Here is a 14598-nt window from a genome sequence, read left to right as displayed (position 1 = left end):
AACAACAGAATTAGCTGTACCTAGATATACCCGTCTCCTATCAAAGGTTGTGCAGCGAAGGAAAGGCATAAACCAGGACCCAGGAGCATCCTGGTATTTTCCGGAAGCAAGTGCCGTCAACTCTGAAAAACTGGCTGAAAAATTGTTCATCGTCATCAGGCACTGTCATCCTTTGTGGAAACAAGATGAGTTATGTGTGGCTATGCTATAATTTTACTGGGCCTAATGATGGTTGCAGTTGCTTAAGTAATTCAGAGGTGTCTACTGATAGTGAACTTAGGTACTAGTAAATGTACATTATGATGCTGGAACAGAATTAGACTGACGCTCTCATCAAACACAGAAAATTCAGATGTACTCCTACCAAACAAAAAATATGCAGATTCCAAGCAAACTTAAGATCCAAGAGTGAATGGAGCAAGCGGACTGAGAATGGGGCCTGGGTGCGGATGTGGTGGGTCCAGGACGTACTCTGACCAGGGCGGCGCCGGCAGACGATGGAGAAGACGGCCGCGCTGCCCCCGCCACCTGTTCGTCGGACAGCGCCACTGGCACCCACCACCTCACGGCAGACCACGTTAGCTCTCCATCCTGCTGCACAGCAGCGCCGCTGCTGGCGAATCCTCCTGTAGCGGCGGCATGGCGGCGCCTGCGCACAACCATTCATCCAACCAGAGAGTCGCTCTAACGGCGCTACCCGTGACCTTTCCCCATCGTCGATGGCTCCACTTGTTTCTTGATGCAGCAGCTGCATGGGAAAATTGTAAAGCAACAAACTCAACATCTCATATATTTCATCCATCCTTGGGTGCGACCCATCCTCTGCATTGAAAGAGTGCACCTCATTCTTCACCTCAATCCAGCTCCAACCAGGGACTTTGCTTAACCCTTTATTCTTCATTTCCCTCTGCACTACTGCTCTATCAGTCCACATCCCAAGACCAGAATACATGCTGGAGAGGAGAACATAGGTGGGGTGCTGTCTAGGTTCTGCCTCCAATAGATGGCTGGCCACATCACTCGCTAGTTCCATATTCCCATGGATTCTGCAAGCACCTAACAGGGTCATCCACACCTTGGCATCTGGTTCAAATGGCATAGAGTCAATAAGCTCTTTTGCTTTGTCAAGCTGCCCAGCCTTCCCATACAGATCAATGCCACATGCATAATGCTCCATCCGAAGAGGAATTCCGTACCTGCTTTCCATCGTATTGAGGATTTCTGAACCTTCGTCCACAAGACCAGCATGACTGCAGGCAGTAATCAGGCCAGCAAATGTAATATGATCCAGAGGCATCTCATGAAAGAGGCTGCGCACGGCTTGCGCCTGTCCATGCTGCGCATAACCAAACATCATAGAGTTCCAGGGCACAGAGCTACTCTTATCTGCCTCCTCAAAAGACTTCATTGCATCATCAAGAATGCCACTCTTAGAATATATAAAGATCAGCGAGCTGGAAACAAAATTGTTGGAAGCAAAACCAGAATGGATGACTAAACCGTGTATTTGGCTACCTAGCCGAAGTAAAGCAAGGTCTGAGCATGAACGCAGGGCAGAGAATGCATACTCATCAGTTCTAATATTTTCTTACTGCATACATCTGAAGAATCTCAAGGCATCAGTACTCAAACTGTGCTGTGAATAACCAGTTAACATAGAATTCCAGGAGACGGTGTCTTTAAGCAGCAAGGAATCGAAGCACTTATATGCATCTTCCATCATGCAGTTCTCACTAAATCTAGTGTACATGGCAATCAGAGCATTGCAAACAGGCGTAACTCCTTCGAAGCCATTCTTGATCACCAAACCATGAATTACTGTCCCTCCGTGGTCGCGATGCTCCATGCACGCACTTATGATACTTGTGAAACTATACATGTCAGGCTGAACTCCACTCGCTCATGTCATGCTAGCAAAGAATCCCATAGCCTCATGCTCCATTCCATGGGAAGCGTAAGCTCCCAGCATTGCGTTCCATGAGATAAAATCCCTTCTGTCCCCAATTTCATCAAAGATCTTTCTAGAATTTTCCAGGGCCCCACACTGTGAGTAGGCGGTGATTGCTGCATTCAACACTATCAGACCCAATGCCGGTCCATATTTGACAATCTTCCCATGCAGCGGGTGCATCAGGAAACAACTGGAGTCATTGGCCACTGTGAGCAACGTGGCGAATGTTGCCTCGTCTGGATGTAACCCCTCCCACTCCATCTCAACAAACAGCTAAACAGCTGGAGCAACCTTCCCAGATTCCACATAACCGGCGATGAGCGCGTTCCAAGAAACAGTGTTCCGCTCCAGCATTCCATCGAACACCCGGCGAGCATCCCTCGTGCGGCCACATTTGGCATACATGTGAAGCAATGCGGTTGCAGCGAAGACGTTACCGGCAAGGCCTTGCCGGCTTTGACGGCGAGTGAGTGCAGCTGGGCGCCGAGAACAGGGCAGCCCAAAGCAGCAGCGGAGCAGAGAGCGCGGCCGAGGGCGAAGGTGTTTGCGGCGAGTCCCTGGGCATGCATGGCTCGGAGTAGGCGACATGCGGCGGGGTGCGCGCCGACGGAGACGTGTGCGGTGAGGAGGCAGTTCCAGGAGGCGGCGTCCGGGTGGGGGATTTGGTCGAACGCCTGGCGCGCGGCGACGAGGCCGAGCGGGGAGAGGGAGTAGGCGGTGAGGAGCTGGTTCCAGGGCGTGGGAGTGGTGACACCGGACTTGAGCAACGTAGCATGGGATTTAGCGGCGGCGGCGGCGGCGATGGTGAGGTGGTGGCGCGCGGGCATTTCTCTTCTTGTCTTGCACGCAGCTCACGGTGGCACCTCCGTCGTCAGGGACAGGGCTCGACACCGCTCGGCCCGCCCTCCCCTCATTGCTCTCTCTTTCTTCCATGCGAGCGGCGCACCGAGGACAGAAGCAGGCGGAGGGAGGATAGAAGCGGACGGAGGAGCGAGTGGCGCCGCCGGCGTGGAAGAGAGCAGACGGTGACGGAGCGAGGGGCACTTTTTGGTAGGCAGTACGTATAGCCTGGGCCGACTTTGAGAGCGCCCAACTTTTTTGTCATGCACCTTGTTTTTCATTCTTATTATTTTAATTTTTGATTTACTTTTTCAAAAATTCTAAATACATACATTTCAAATATTAATTTACTCCAATTTTAAAAGGTGTTTATAGCACACTTAAAAATAAATTAGTGCAAAACAAATGTTCACTCAACTTTTGAAAAAAAATGTTTCTAGCATTAAAAAAATGTACATACATTTCAAAAAATGAAGGAGATGCACAAAAAACTTGCCGTAATTTAGTGAAAAATATACCTGACATTTTTAAAAACACTCAATTAAAAAAAATTATGACATTAAAACAATGTTTATACAATGTAACAAAAGAGTTTGTGTAACTGAAAAGAATGTTTCTTACCAATCAAAAACATGTGTGAGATATTTGGGAAAATGACCAAGCATTTCAGAAACATGTTCATGACACTTTGAAGAAAATAACCATACAATGTAAAAAGTGTTCTCCTAGTTAAAGAAGTGTTTCATAGCATTAAAAAAATCAACATGCAATTAGAAAATATTTAACAAGCATTAAAAAATTCAAACATTTATTTGAAAAAAATTAAATCCCTAGCAAAAATGTAACACATGTACACAAAAAATTAAATGTGTTTAAATTTTGTTTTTTTTAGAATAAGGAAAATGAAAAAATGAAAAGGAAAGAAAAAAAGGCAAAGAAACCCGATGAGAAGAAAAAGAAAAGACAGAAAAACTAAAAGGAACGAACTGAAAAATGAAACGGAAGCAAAGCACACCAAAACGAAAAAATACCAGCGCAAAAAAAAAACTTCGTCCGCGTGCAGGAAAACCGATTGCTAGGCAGTCCCGTTTGTGGGATCGCTGAAGGCGGGACACAGTTACATCTCGTAGTAAGCGATAGATAGCAATGATGGTCAAATAGGTAGGCAAATGCCCAAGCCTACGGCTTACCTATATAGACCTCCCAAAGCTTGACTCAATAACCTTAGACTTTTTTAATTAAATTCAAAAAAAATCTTGAAAATAATTGTTAAAACAAGTTTAAGAATTGAAATATATAAAAATCAACGCTTATTAAAAAACATTATGTCGTATATTTAAAAAATGTGCATTGTGTTGTAAAAGTTTGTCGTGTATTTAAAAAGTATTCACCATTTATTTGAAAAATGTTTGGGTATAAAAAATGTATAAAATGAAAAGGAAAGAGGAAACTAGAGAAAGAAATCAAGAAATGAAAGAAGCAGGAAAAAATGAAAGAGAAAAGAGAAAAAAATATACCAAGAGAACCAATAGAAAAACAAAGAAAAAGCATAGAAAACCGACCATAACTGGTCGGTCTACTTAAACATGTGCGTGTGTGTTGCTGGAAATTTAACACTTACCGGCATGTTTTTAGTCCCATATCGCCATTTTGATAGGATTTTCACCTCTGTTCTCGAGACTAGTATCACCGAGTAGTAGGGTTACATGGGGTATCTATGCCCGAGGGTGGAGGGTAGGTACGGAGCTATGCCTGACGGAACAGCCAGGGGCTAGGGTAGGGGGAGGGTATGCTCGACCAGATAGATAGGGTGGGAGTGTAGCGGGGAGCTAATCCTAAGGAGGTTCAAATTATTTATTCTTTTTGTTCTTGGTCCAACTATGGGGCAACATTGAAAGAAGAATTAAAGTGAACATAGGAGGGAATAGATATTAACAAAGTGAAGAAGACAAGTCGTAGCTAGATTTTTTTTTGGTTTCTCTAACTCTATGCCAACACTGTAAATTTATTTGCAAATTTGCGCCGGTTGATGCAACATGAAATCCATGCACGTGGTATGCTAATATATATATATATATTTTTTTTTGCATGGAACTTGTGAGAGCTTTATTCAACAAAAGCATTCGCTGAACAGTCCGCTAATAGGCTACTGATCAGGAAGCTAGGAGTAGAGTCTATCCAGCTCTCAGTCACTGTAAGCGTCAAACCACGCTTAGCACAGAGATGTGCAGGACCGTTTGCTGTTCTTATTACATGTTGAATAGAAAAAGAAATAAAACTAGGAGCTAGCTCTCCAATTTCTTGTAACTACTCCCTCCGTTCCAAATTACTTGTCTTCGATTTGTCTAGATACGGATGTATCTAGCACTAAAATGAGTCTAGATACATCCGTATCTAGACAAATCTAAGACAAGTAATTCAGAACGGAGGGAGTAGTAGGGAAGCAAAGTTATATGTAGAAACGGTCTCTGAAGGAGAAAAAAATAATCTTAGCGCATCCACTATACGATGTCCCAAACTACCGGCAAAAGTCAAGGCTCCGATTAAACATGTGCAGTAGCCACAACATCACTTTCTTGGACCATTGGACGCTCCCCTCGGTCGCTCCCGCGGGCGACGAGGGAGCGAATCTAGCCGCCGCAAGAGCCTCACACCGGCGTCCCCTCCCCTCGCCGCCGTCGGCAGGAGTCGCCGGGCGAAGCCCGCGCGGCTCGGCGGCGGCGGGGCCCTCTTCCTTCTCCTGGGCGAGCGGCGCGGGCCGGTCACTTCGGGGGGAGTTCGGGCTCGCGGTGGTCCGGGGCGGCGCGGCAGCGCTCGATGCGCGGGGTCGCACGGGCGTGATGGTGCTGCGCGGCGTGGGGCGCATGCCTAGGGGCGGCCAGGTGCTACGGGGCGCGTGCAGCTCAGATCTGGCGTTGAGCGTCGCGTCTCGGTGGCCATAGGCGGGTGCGCGCAGCGTCGCGGCTCAATGGCCGTAGGTGGGTGCACGCGGCGTCCTCCTGCTGTGCGGATGGCGGGGTGCACTGGCGCTCGACGGGTGATGGCCTTGGTTGTCCTGTAGGCGTGGCGCGGCGGATCTAACATCTTCAATCGACCAGTACAGACTACGGCTGGGCACCGTGGTGGTCCTCAGCCCGGGTGGTGCTCTCTGCTCCCTTGCCGGCATGGTGCTTGGCAGGGCTCGACAGGGGTAGCTACGTCTGGTGGCTCTGCTTCTGGTTTACTATGGGCGGATCTGACTTTGGCGGCTGCTGTTTTGGCCGTCAGTCGCCTCCGTGAGGTGCGGGTGACTGCTCTGCGCTTCTTCGTCGACGGGCAGTCCTTGGTTGGTGGTGTTGCCAACGCCGGCATGGGCCGTTGAGGGTGTGTTCGGAAGCTCGGGTGAAAACCATGTCTCGGCCTACGGCCTATGACCAGCGATGGCGACGTCTGTGGGCGTCGTCGACCTTCTTGGAGGCATCGCTGTTTTGCTTCCTCACCCCTCACGCACAGGACGGTTGCTGCAACTCCAGGGGAAACCCTAGATCCGTGTGATCAGACGAAGACAACACCTTGGTGACGTATCCCCTCTTGAGGGCTTTGTCATTTGAGCTGGGCTTTGGCAAGAGGGACCGGTGGAAGATGGTGGTTTTGGTGTCAAGGTTTCCGTGGCAACGATGGTGAAGGCGAGTGATGTCGGAGGCATGGCAACGGTTGCGGTAGTTGGCTCTTCTCTGACGTGTCCGTGCGATTACCTCGGATTGTTTTGTTGCAGTGAAGTCGGAGCTGCGGTGGCGGGCCCCCTATGGCAACGATGACAGGTAGCAGGTGCTCTGTTTGGTGGTCTTTCACGGCGCCAGCCGCGCGTGGTCCTCCTTCGAAGCTCTCCATCAAAGTCGGAGCCGTGCTGCCTTCGATGCGGGTGGCTGGGTCTGGCACGAGTCTTATGGGTTTCCACACAACCTCTAAGGTGAGGGTTGGGTCAAGGTTGTCTTCGGCAAAGTCCGAGTCACTTGCTCGGAGACTAGGGAGGGCGATGACGCCTATTGGGGAGAAGTGATGACGATGACGCCAAAGTGTATCTAGATGAGGTCCTCTTTGTTGAGGTGTGTGTGGGGTTATCTTCTGTGTGTTGCTCAGCGGTTTGTGACGGTTTTAGCCCAGTTTTCCGTTAACTAATCAGGCAACTCTCTTATTCTTAATTAATAGATGAGGCAAAACTTTTGCCTCCATTTTGATTTCCATGATGTTGCAACGATGCCATGGAGTTTCTTATGATTCAGCCATAAATGGTGTTTGAGTATGAGTGTTGATAACTGGACAGACAATTATATCAAATCAACTATCTCCACTCTACACCAATAACTACTAAATTACATAAGTGGGATCAAGCAATTGAAAGCCATAGCCTTGCAAAAAGGGTCAGTTTATGTCAGGACCCACCGACAACCGATCAACACCTGAAGACGAAGTTCAGTTAATTTGAATGGCCACTGCGAGCGCGCGAAGACAGCCGAGCCGTCCATCTCGAATCCAACGCCTCCCCTTCATGCGTACCGTTTGCGGGTTATGATGATGCTGACACCGTGGATCACGCATCAGACGGCTCTCCATCTTGGGCGCATCACTGTTCACTTTCCGGCAAAGGCTTACAACCTCAACCACTCTGTATCCATTTTCTCTCTTTTCTTTTCTTGGCTTGTAAGGCTATAAAGCCAGCGATTTGGAGACGCGAGAACCATCTCCCGGTTTTCTAGGGTTTCCCCCTTAGCGCCGCCAGTGTTCCTGGCTAGCTAGGTTCCCTTGTAAGCAGCTTGAACGCTCTAATCTTTCCTCTGAAAGCGAATGAAATAGCCAAATTCAGACTTGTTTCTCCGAATCTAGTTCTTCAGGCCAACTTGGGTCTGACAAGTGGTATCAGAGCAAGGTTTTCTCCTTGGCGGCGCGAGATCCGGTGCGGAGGTGGAGTTGGAGGAGCCGTAAAATCCTCCACTTCTCACCGGTGACCTTGGGCAGCGGTGGATTTCTGGCGGCGATGGGCAGCGGTGAGAAAATTCGGTACATGTTTGGGGTAAGGGAAGAGGTTACAGACACACACCATCTCTGTGCTAAAATCCCTCCCTCCCTCCTAGATCCGGTGTACTTCCGGTGGCACGGTGTTGGCGGCGGTGTAGGCGGCGGTAGGATCGAAGGCCAAGGCCCGGTTGTAGTTCAATCTATTGTAAAATCCCCTCCTTCATTGGTTGATCACACGCAGCGAGGTTCTTGGCTCCCTGCTAAGTGTAAAACCCCTCCCTGTTGTCCCTCCACTCCAATATGACGGGCCCTCCGAGCTCTTCCTCCACTGAAAATCTGGAGCTGCAATCCTTACAACTGGATGTCAAAACATTACAGCAAAACAGAGAGGCAGACAGACGAGACTTTGAAGATTTCAGAGAGCACGTTGCCAGTAACTTCCAGTCCCTGCAGAAAACATTAGGAGAGTTACAGGGCTCACTGTCCAATTTCATTGATGGGTTCCCAAAACCTAGAGAAAGCCCTCCAAGCCCCCATGATGTTGCACAAGGCAGTAGCCAACAACACACACCTCAGGGCCCTAACCATGCACCTCCTGTGGTCATCCAAACCCCTCCTACTATGGGATCTGCAACATTAGTAGACAAGACACACAGGCAAAGAGCTCAACTTGGATGGCAGCAACAAGTCCCTTACAGACATCCACATTTTGCTGCAAACAAAAATCATGTTCATGATGCAAGAGCACGTACTGCAGGTAACCAGGGCCCAAACACACAACAGCCAATATAGCTAGACTTGGAGTAGGCTGAGCAACTCCCTCAACAGGAAACCAGAGGAGGAAATGTGCAGAGAGACTAGTTACAGGATAACAGAACACCTATGGCACTGGTCAAACCAGCCAAATATAACACTCCTGAATTTGAAGGCGGTGGCACTGACTCTTGGATTCAAACCATTGAGCTATATTTTGAAGCTGCTAGAACACCCCTGGAGCAAAAAACAGAAATTGCAGTTACATACCTGAAAGGCCCTGCAATTGAGTGGTGGAGAGGTATTGGAATAGTTGCTAACACCTTGCCCTGGTATAGATTTTGTAGACTCCTGGGTGACAGATTTGCTGAAACATTTGTGTGTGATAATGTGAGATCCTTTCATGCACTCACCCAAACAGGATCTGTCAATGAGTATATACTGAAGTTTGAGCAAGCTATGAATCTAATGCGAAGAGACAATCCTGCTCTTCCACAAGATTACTACAGAACCAATTTTATTTCTGGCTTGCACGATAACATTCAGCATTATGTCCAATGTCATGAACCTCAAGATCTACAGAAAGCTATCTGGTCAGCTCGAAGAATGGAGCAAGCACAACCACCTAGGAAGCAGTGGCCCCAAGCAGTGCAGCCTCCTGTTAAAAGATAGGTTCAATTTGACCCTGGCAAACCAACAGCTGACAATACTGCTAATATTATCCAACAAGCAAGGTTAAAGGGCATCTGCTACAAGTGCAAGGAAACTTGGTTTCCAGGGCACAAGAAAGTTTGTAAGATGGCCAATCAAGCTCAAATACGAGCTCTACAGGAGCAATGCCCTGATGATGCAGAGCTGGTTTACTACACTGCACGTTCTGAAGAAACTGAGGAAACAGACACTGAAGAAGCAGAAACACTACTGATCAGACATTGAAAATTTCAATGCATGCTCTGATGGGCCTGAGTGCAACCAAATACTCATTTACTGTTACTGTAATGTTTGGAGATACCCCTGCAACATCACTTATTGATAGTGGAAGTACTGCTACTTTTGTCTCCCCAAGCATTGCAAACAAAATTCAGTGCAAGCTCTCCCCTACAAGAAAAAGAAAGGTTGTGGTTGAAGGAAATATGCCCTAGAGGCAATAATAAAGTTATTATTTATTTCCTCATATCATGATAAATGTTTATTATTCATGCTAGAATTGTATTAACCGGAAACATAATACATGTGTGAATACATAGACAAACATAGTGTCACTAGTATGCCTCTACTTGACTAGCTCATTGATCAAAGATGATTGTGTTTCCTAGCCATAGACATGAGTTGTCATTTGATTAACGGGATCACATCATTGGGAGAATGATGTGATTGACTTGACCCATTCCATTAGCTTAGCACTTGATCGTTTAGTATGTTGCTATTGCTTTCTTCATGACTTATACATGTTCCTATGACTATGAGATTATGCAACTCCCGTTTACCAGAGGAACACTTTGTGTGCTACCAAACGTCACAACGTAACTAGGTGAATATAAAGGAGCTCTACAGGTGTCTCCAAAGGTACATGCTGAGTTGGCGAATTTCGAGATTAGGATTTGTCACTCCGATTGTCGGAGAGGTATCTCTGGGCCCTCTCGGTAATGCACATCACTATAAGCCTTGCAAGCAATGTAGCTAATGAGTTAGTTACGGGATGATGCATTATGTAACGAGTAAAGAGACTTGCCAGTAACGAGATTGAACTAGGTATTGAGATACCGACGATCGAATCTCGGGCAAGTAACATACCGATGACAAAGGGAACAACGTATGTAGTTATGCGTTTTGACCAATAAAGATCTTCTTAGAATATGTGGGAGACAATATGAGCATCTAGGTTCCGCTATTGGTTATTGACCAGAGACATGTCTCGGTCATGTCTACATAGTTCTCGAACCCGTAGGGTCCGCACTCTTAAAGTTCGGTGACAATCGGTATTATGAGTTTTTGTGTTTTGATGTACCGAAGGTAGTTTGAAGTCCCGGATGCGATCACGGACATGACGAGGAGTCTCGAAATGGTCGATACGTTAAGATTGATATATTGGAAGGTTATATTCGTACACCGGATGAGTTCCGGGGGTTATCGGATAAATGCCGGAGAACTGGGAGGTTACCGGAACCTCCCGGGGGGTTATTGGGCCTCATGGGCCCATGTGGAGAAAGAGGAGAGGCGGCCAGCTAGGGGCGCCCCCCCTAGCCCAAACCGAATTGGACTAGGGGGGCGCCCCCCCTTTCCTTCTTCTTCTCCTCCATTTCCTTCCCTTCTCCTACTTGAACTAGGAAAGAGGGGGGAATCCTACTTGGAGTAGGATTACCCCCCTTGGGCGTGCCTCCTCCTCCTTGGCCGCCCCCTCGTCCTATCCCTCCTTTATATACGGGGGCAGGGGGGCACCTCTAGACACAACAATTGATCTTTGATCTCTTAGCCGTGTGTGGTGCCCCCCTCCACCATATTCCACCTCGATAACATTGTAGCGGTGCTTAGGCGAAGCCCTGCGTTGGTAGCATCATCAACACCGTCATCACGCCGTCGTGCTGATGGAACTCTCCCATAAAGCTCTGCTGGATCGGAGTTCACGGGACGTCATTGAGCTGAATGTGTGCTGAACTCGGAGGTGCCGTATGTTCGGTACTTGATCGGTCGGATCGTGAAGACGTACGACTACATCAACCGTGTTTTGATAACGCTTCCGCTTTCGGTCTACGAGGGTACGTGGACAACACTCTCCCCTCTCGTTGCTATGCATCACCATGATCTTGCGTGTGCGTAGGATTTTTTTTGAAATTACTATGTTCCCCAACAGTGGTGGCAAATGGTGGAGTACTCTGGACTGAGTTCATGGCAAAACAATGCAATTACACTATACAAGGGACACATTTCACTTCAGATTTCAGAGTCTTACAGCTCCAAAGCTATGATGTGATATTAGGAGCTGACTGGATGAAAGCCCACAATCCTGTAGAACTGGACTTTGAGGAAATGCAGGTAAAAATAACCATGCAAGGAGGCAAAAGGTCATCTTCCAGGATGAGAGCCTGCCCAACATGGCTGTACCTGAGATGGACAGTGAGGAAGAATGGGAATAGGACCCAGTATGTGGAGATGTACTCCTTCTTAACTTTGTTACTGTGGCACCTCCCCCTCCTACTCCTCCTCCTCCTCAACAACCAGTGCATCCTTAAGTGAAATTGTTGTTAGGCAAGTATAACAACATTTTCTCAAAGCCCACTGGCCTTCCTCCTGTCAGAGCAATAGATCATACAATCCCTCTTGTGCTTGAAGCTAAAATAGTAAACCAGAGGCCATATAGATTACCTCACCACCAAAAGGATGCAATGGAACAAATCATCCAGCAGATGATTAAGGACGAAGTCATTAAGGACAGTGTTAGTCCTTATTCCTCTCTAACCCTCCTAGTGAAAAACAAGGATCAGACCTGGAGGCTTGTCAATGATTTCAGGAAACTCAATGAACAAATAGTCAAGAACAAATATCCTGTGCCAGTAATTGAAGATCTACTGGACGAATTACATGGAGCCACTATTTTCACTAAATTGGACTTAAGGAGTGGTTACCATCAGATCAGGATGATGCAACATGACATAGAAAAGACAGCCTTTGGCACTCATTGTGGCCACTATGAGTACTTGGTTATGCCATTTGGGCTTACTAATGCTCCTGCTACATTCCAGAAGCTGATGAATACAATTTTCAAGAAATATCCATGAAAATTTGTCTTGATTTTCTTTGATGACATCCTGGTTTTCAGCAAAAACCTTCAAGAACACATAGAACATTTAAAAGAAGTGTTTGAGACCCTTCAACAGCACCAGCTATATGCAAAGCTCAGTAAATGCACTTTTGCCCAGCCACAAGTGGAATATCTAGGACACATCGTCAGAGGAGATGGAGTTGCTACAGACCTTGTAAAAATTGAGGCAGTACTTAAATGGCCAGCACCTGAGAATGTTACTCAGCTGAGAAGTTTCCTAGGATTAACTGGCTATTACAAAAGGTTCATCCAAAACTATGGATTTATCTGCAAGCCCTTGTTCAACTCACTAAATAAGGACAGTTTCACATGGGGCACTGAACAACAACATGCTTTCAACAGTTTGAAGCACAGAATGACAGAGGCACCTGTCTTGGCCTTACCTGACTTTTCCAAGCCATTTGTTCTTGAAACTGATGCTTGCAACTGTGGCATTGGAGCGATCCTCATGCAAGGTGGTAGACCAATTTCCTTTTTTAGCAAAACTATTGGCCCTAGAGCTGCTGCTAGCTCCACTTATGATAAGGAGGCCCTGGCTATCATTGAAGCTCTGAAACACTAGAAACACTATTTTCCAGCATCTTCTCTCATTATCAGAACTGATCAACAGAGCCTCAAATATATTCCGGAACAAAAGTTAACTGAGGGAATTCAACATAAGTTACTGGTGAAGTTACTGGGCTATAACTACAAGGTTGAGTACAAGCAAGGAAACAAGAACAGAGTAGCTGATGCCCTCTCTAGAGTGTAGTACAAACTACATAGCCTCATTGCAAGCATAGCTGTACCTGCTTGGATCTCTGAAGTAGTTGCCAGTTACAACAATGTCACTAAATGCAAGACCATCATGGCTCAATTGGCCACTAACCCAGCTGCTGTAGATAACTACACCCTAAAGCAGGGTATACTCAGATATAAGAATAGAATTGTAGTGGGCAGTGAGACACAACTGAGAACCAAACTTGTGTTTGCATTACATAATTCTAAACTCGGAGGTCACTCTGGCCACAGAGCCACATATCAAAGAGTCAAACTCTTGTTCCACTGGCCAGGCATGAAGCAGTTCATTGTTGACTTCATCAAGCAGTGTCCAACTTGCCAGATCAACAAACCAGAGCACTGCAAGTACCCTGGTCTCTTGCAACCTCTACCTGTCCCTGACTTTGCTTGGTGTCACATAAGTATGGACTTTGTAGAAGGAATGTCAGTTTCACAAAACAAGGATATGATCTTGGTGGTGGTGGGCAGGTTCACCAAATACAGTCACTTCATTGCAATGAAACACCCCATCATAGTGCAGACCGTAGCAAATGCTTTTGTGAAAAACATATTTAAACTCCATGGCCTTCCTTCTGTTATTGTAACTGACAGGGACAAAATCTTCACAAGTCAGTTGTGGCAAAGTTTGTTCAAAAGGATGGGCATTAAGTTACATCTGAGTACTTCTTACCATCCCCAAACTGATGGGCAAACTGAAAGGGTGAACCAATGCATGGAGAACTACCTGAGATGTATGGCCTTTCTGCAACCAAAGAAGTGGTTTTATTAGCTGCCCTTAGCGAGTGGTGGTACAATACATCCTACCACACCTCACTAAAGATCACTCCCTTTCAGGCCCTATACAACAGAAAACCCAATATGATAGCTGAAGCAGCTCTATACCCACCTGAGGACACTGCCAACCTAACCTCTGTCCTCACTGCTGAGCAAACTGCTATTCACATCAAAGAAAATCTTCTCAGAGCCCAGAACAGAATGAAGCACTTTGCAGATCAGAAGAGATCTGAGAGAACTTTACAAGAAGGTGATATGGTCTATCTGAAGCTACAGCCCTACACACTACATTGAGCATCCATAAGTGCTTCAAGCTGCACTCCAAGTACTACGGACCATTCAGAGTTCTGCAGAAAGTTGGTAATGTTTCCTACAAACTCCTACCAGACGACTGCAAGCTGCACAATACCTTCCACATCAGCCAACTGAAGAGGCACATTGGCCTAGCAGCAATACCTAATGCCAAACTCCCATTACTTAACCCTGATGGAACAATCCTGCTCGAACCAGAACTATTGCTGGAACGCAAACTGGTTCCTCACAAACAAGGGGGCATCGATATCCCTGTGGTAAGGTGGAAAATAAAATGGAGTAACCTACCGGTGGAAGAAGCAACATGGGAGGACGCAACATTCATCCAACGAGTTTTTCCTCACTTCCAACCCTGAGGACAGGCTTGGTCTCA

At 46.8% G+C, this 14598-nt stretch overlaps 1 pseudogene; it reads right to left on the bottom strand.

The window, feature by feature from the left end:
* Positions 1-26: 26 nt before the first annotated feature.
* On the bottom strand, positions 27-2869 carry LOC119322569 (annotated as a pseudogene).
* Positions 2870-14598: the final 11729 nt, after the last annotated feature.

This window comes from Triticum dicoccoides, chromosome 6B (genome assembly GCF_002162155.2).
Source record: "Triticum dicoccoides isolate Atlit2015 ecotype Zavitan chromosome 6B, WEW_v2.0, whole genome shotgun sequence".
Classification (NCBI taxonomy): domain Eukaryota; kingdom Viridiplantae; phylum Streptophyta; class Magnoliopsida; order Poales; family Poaceae; genus Triticum; species Triticum dicoccoides.
The sequence above is the reverse complement of the archived record's forward strand: the minus strand, read 5'-3'. Positions and strand labels throughout refer to the sequence as shown.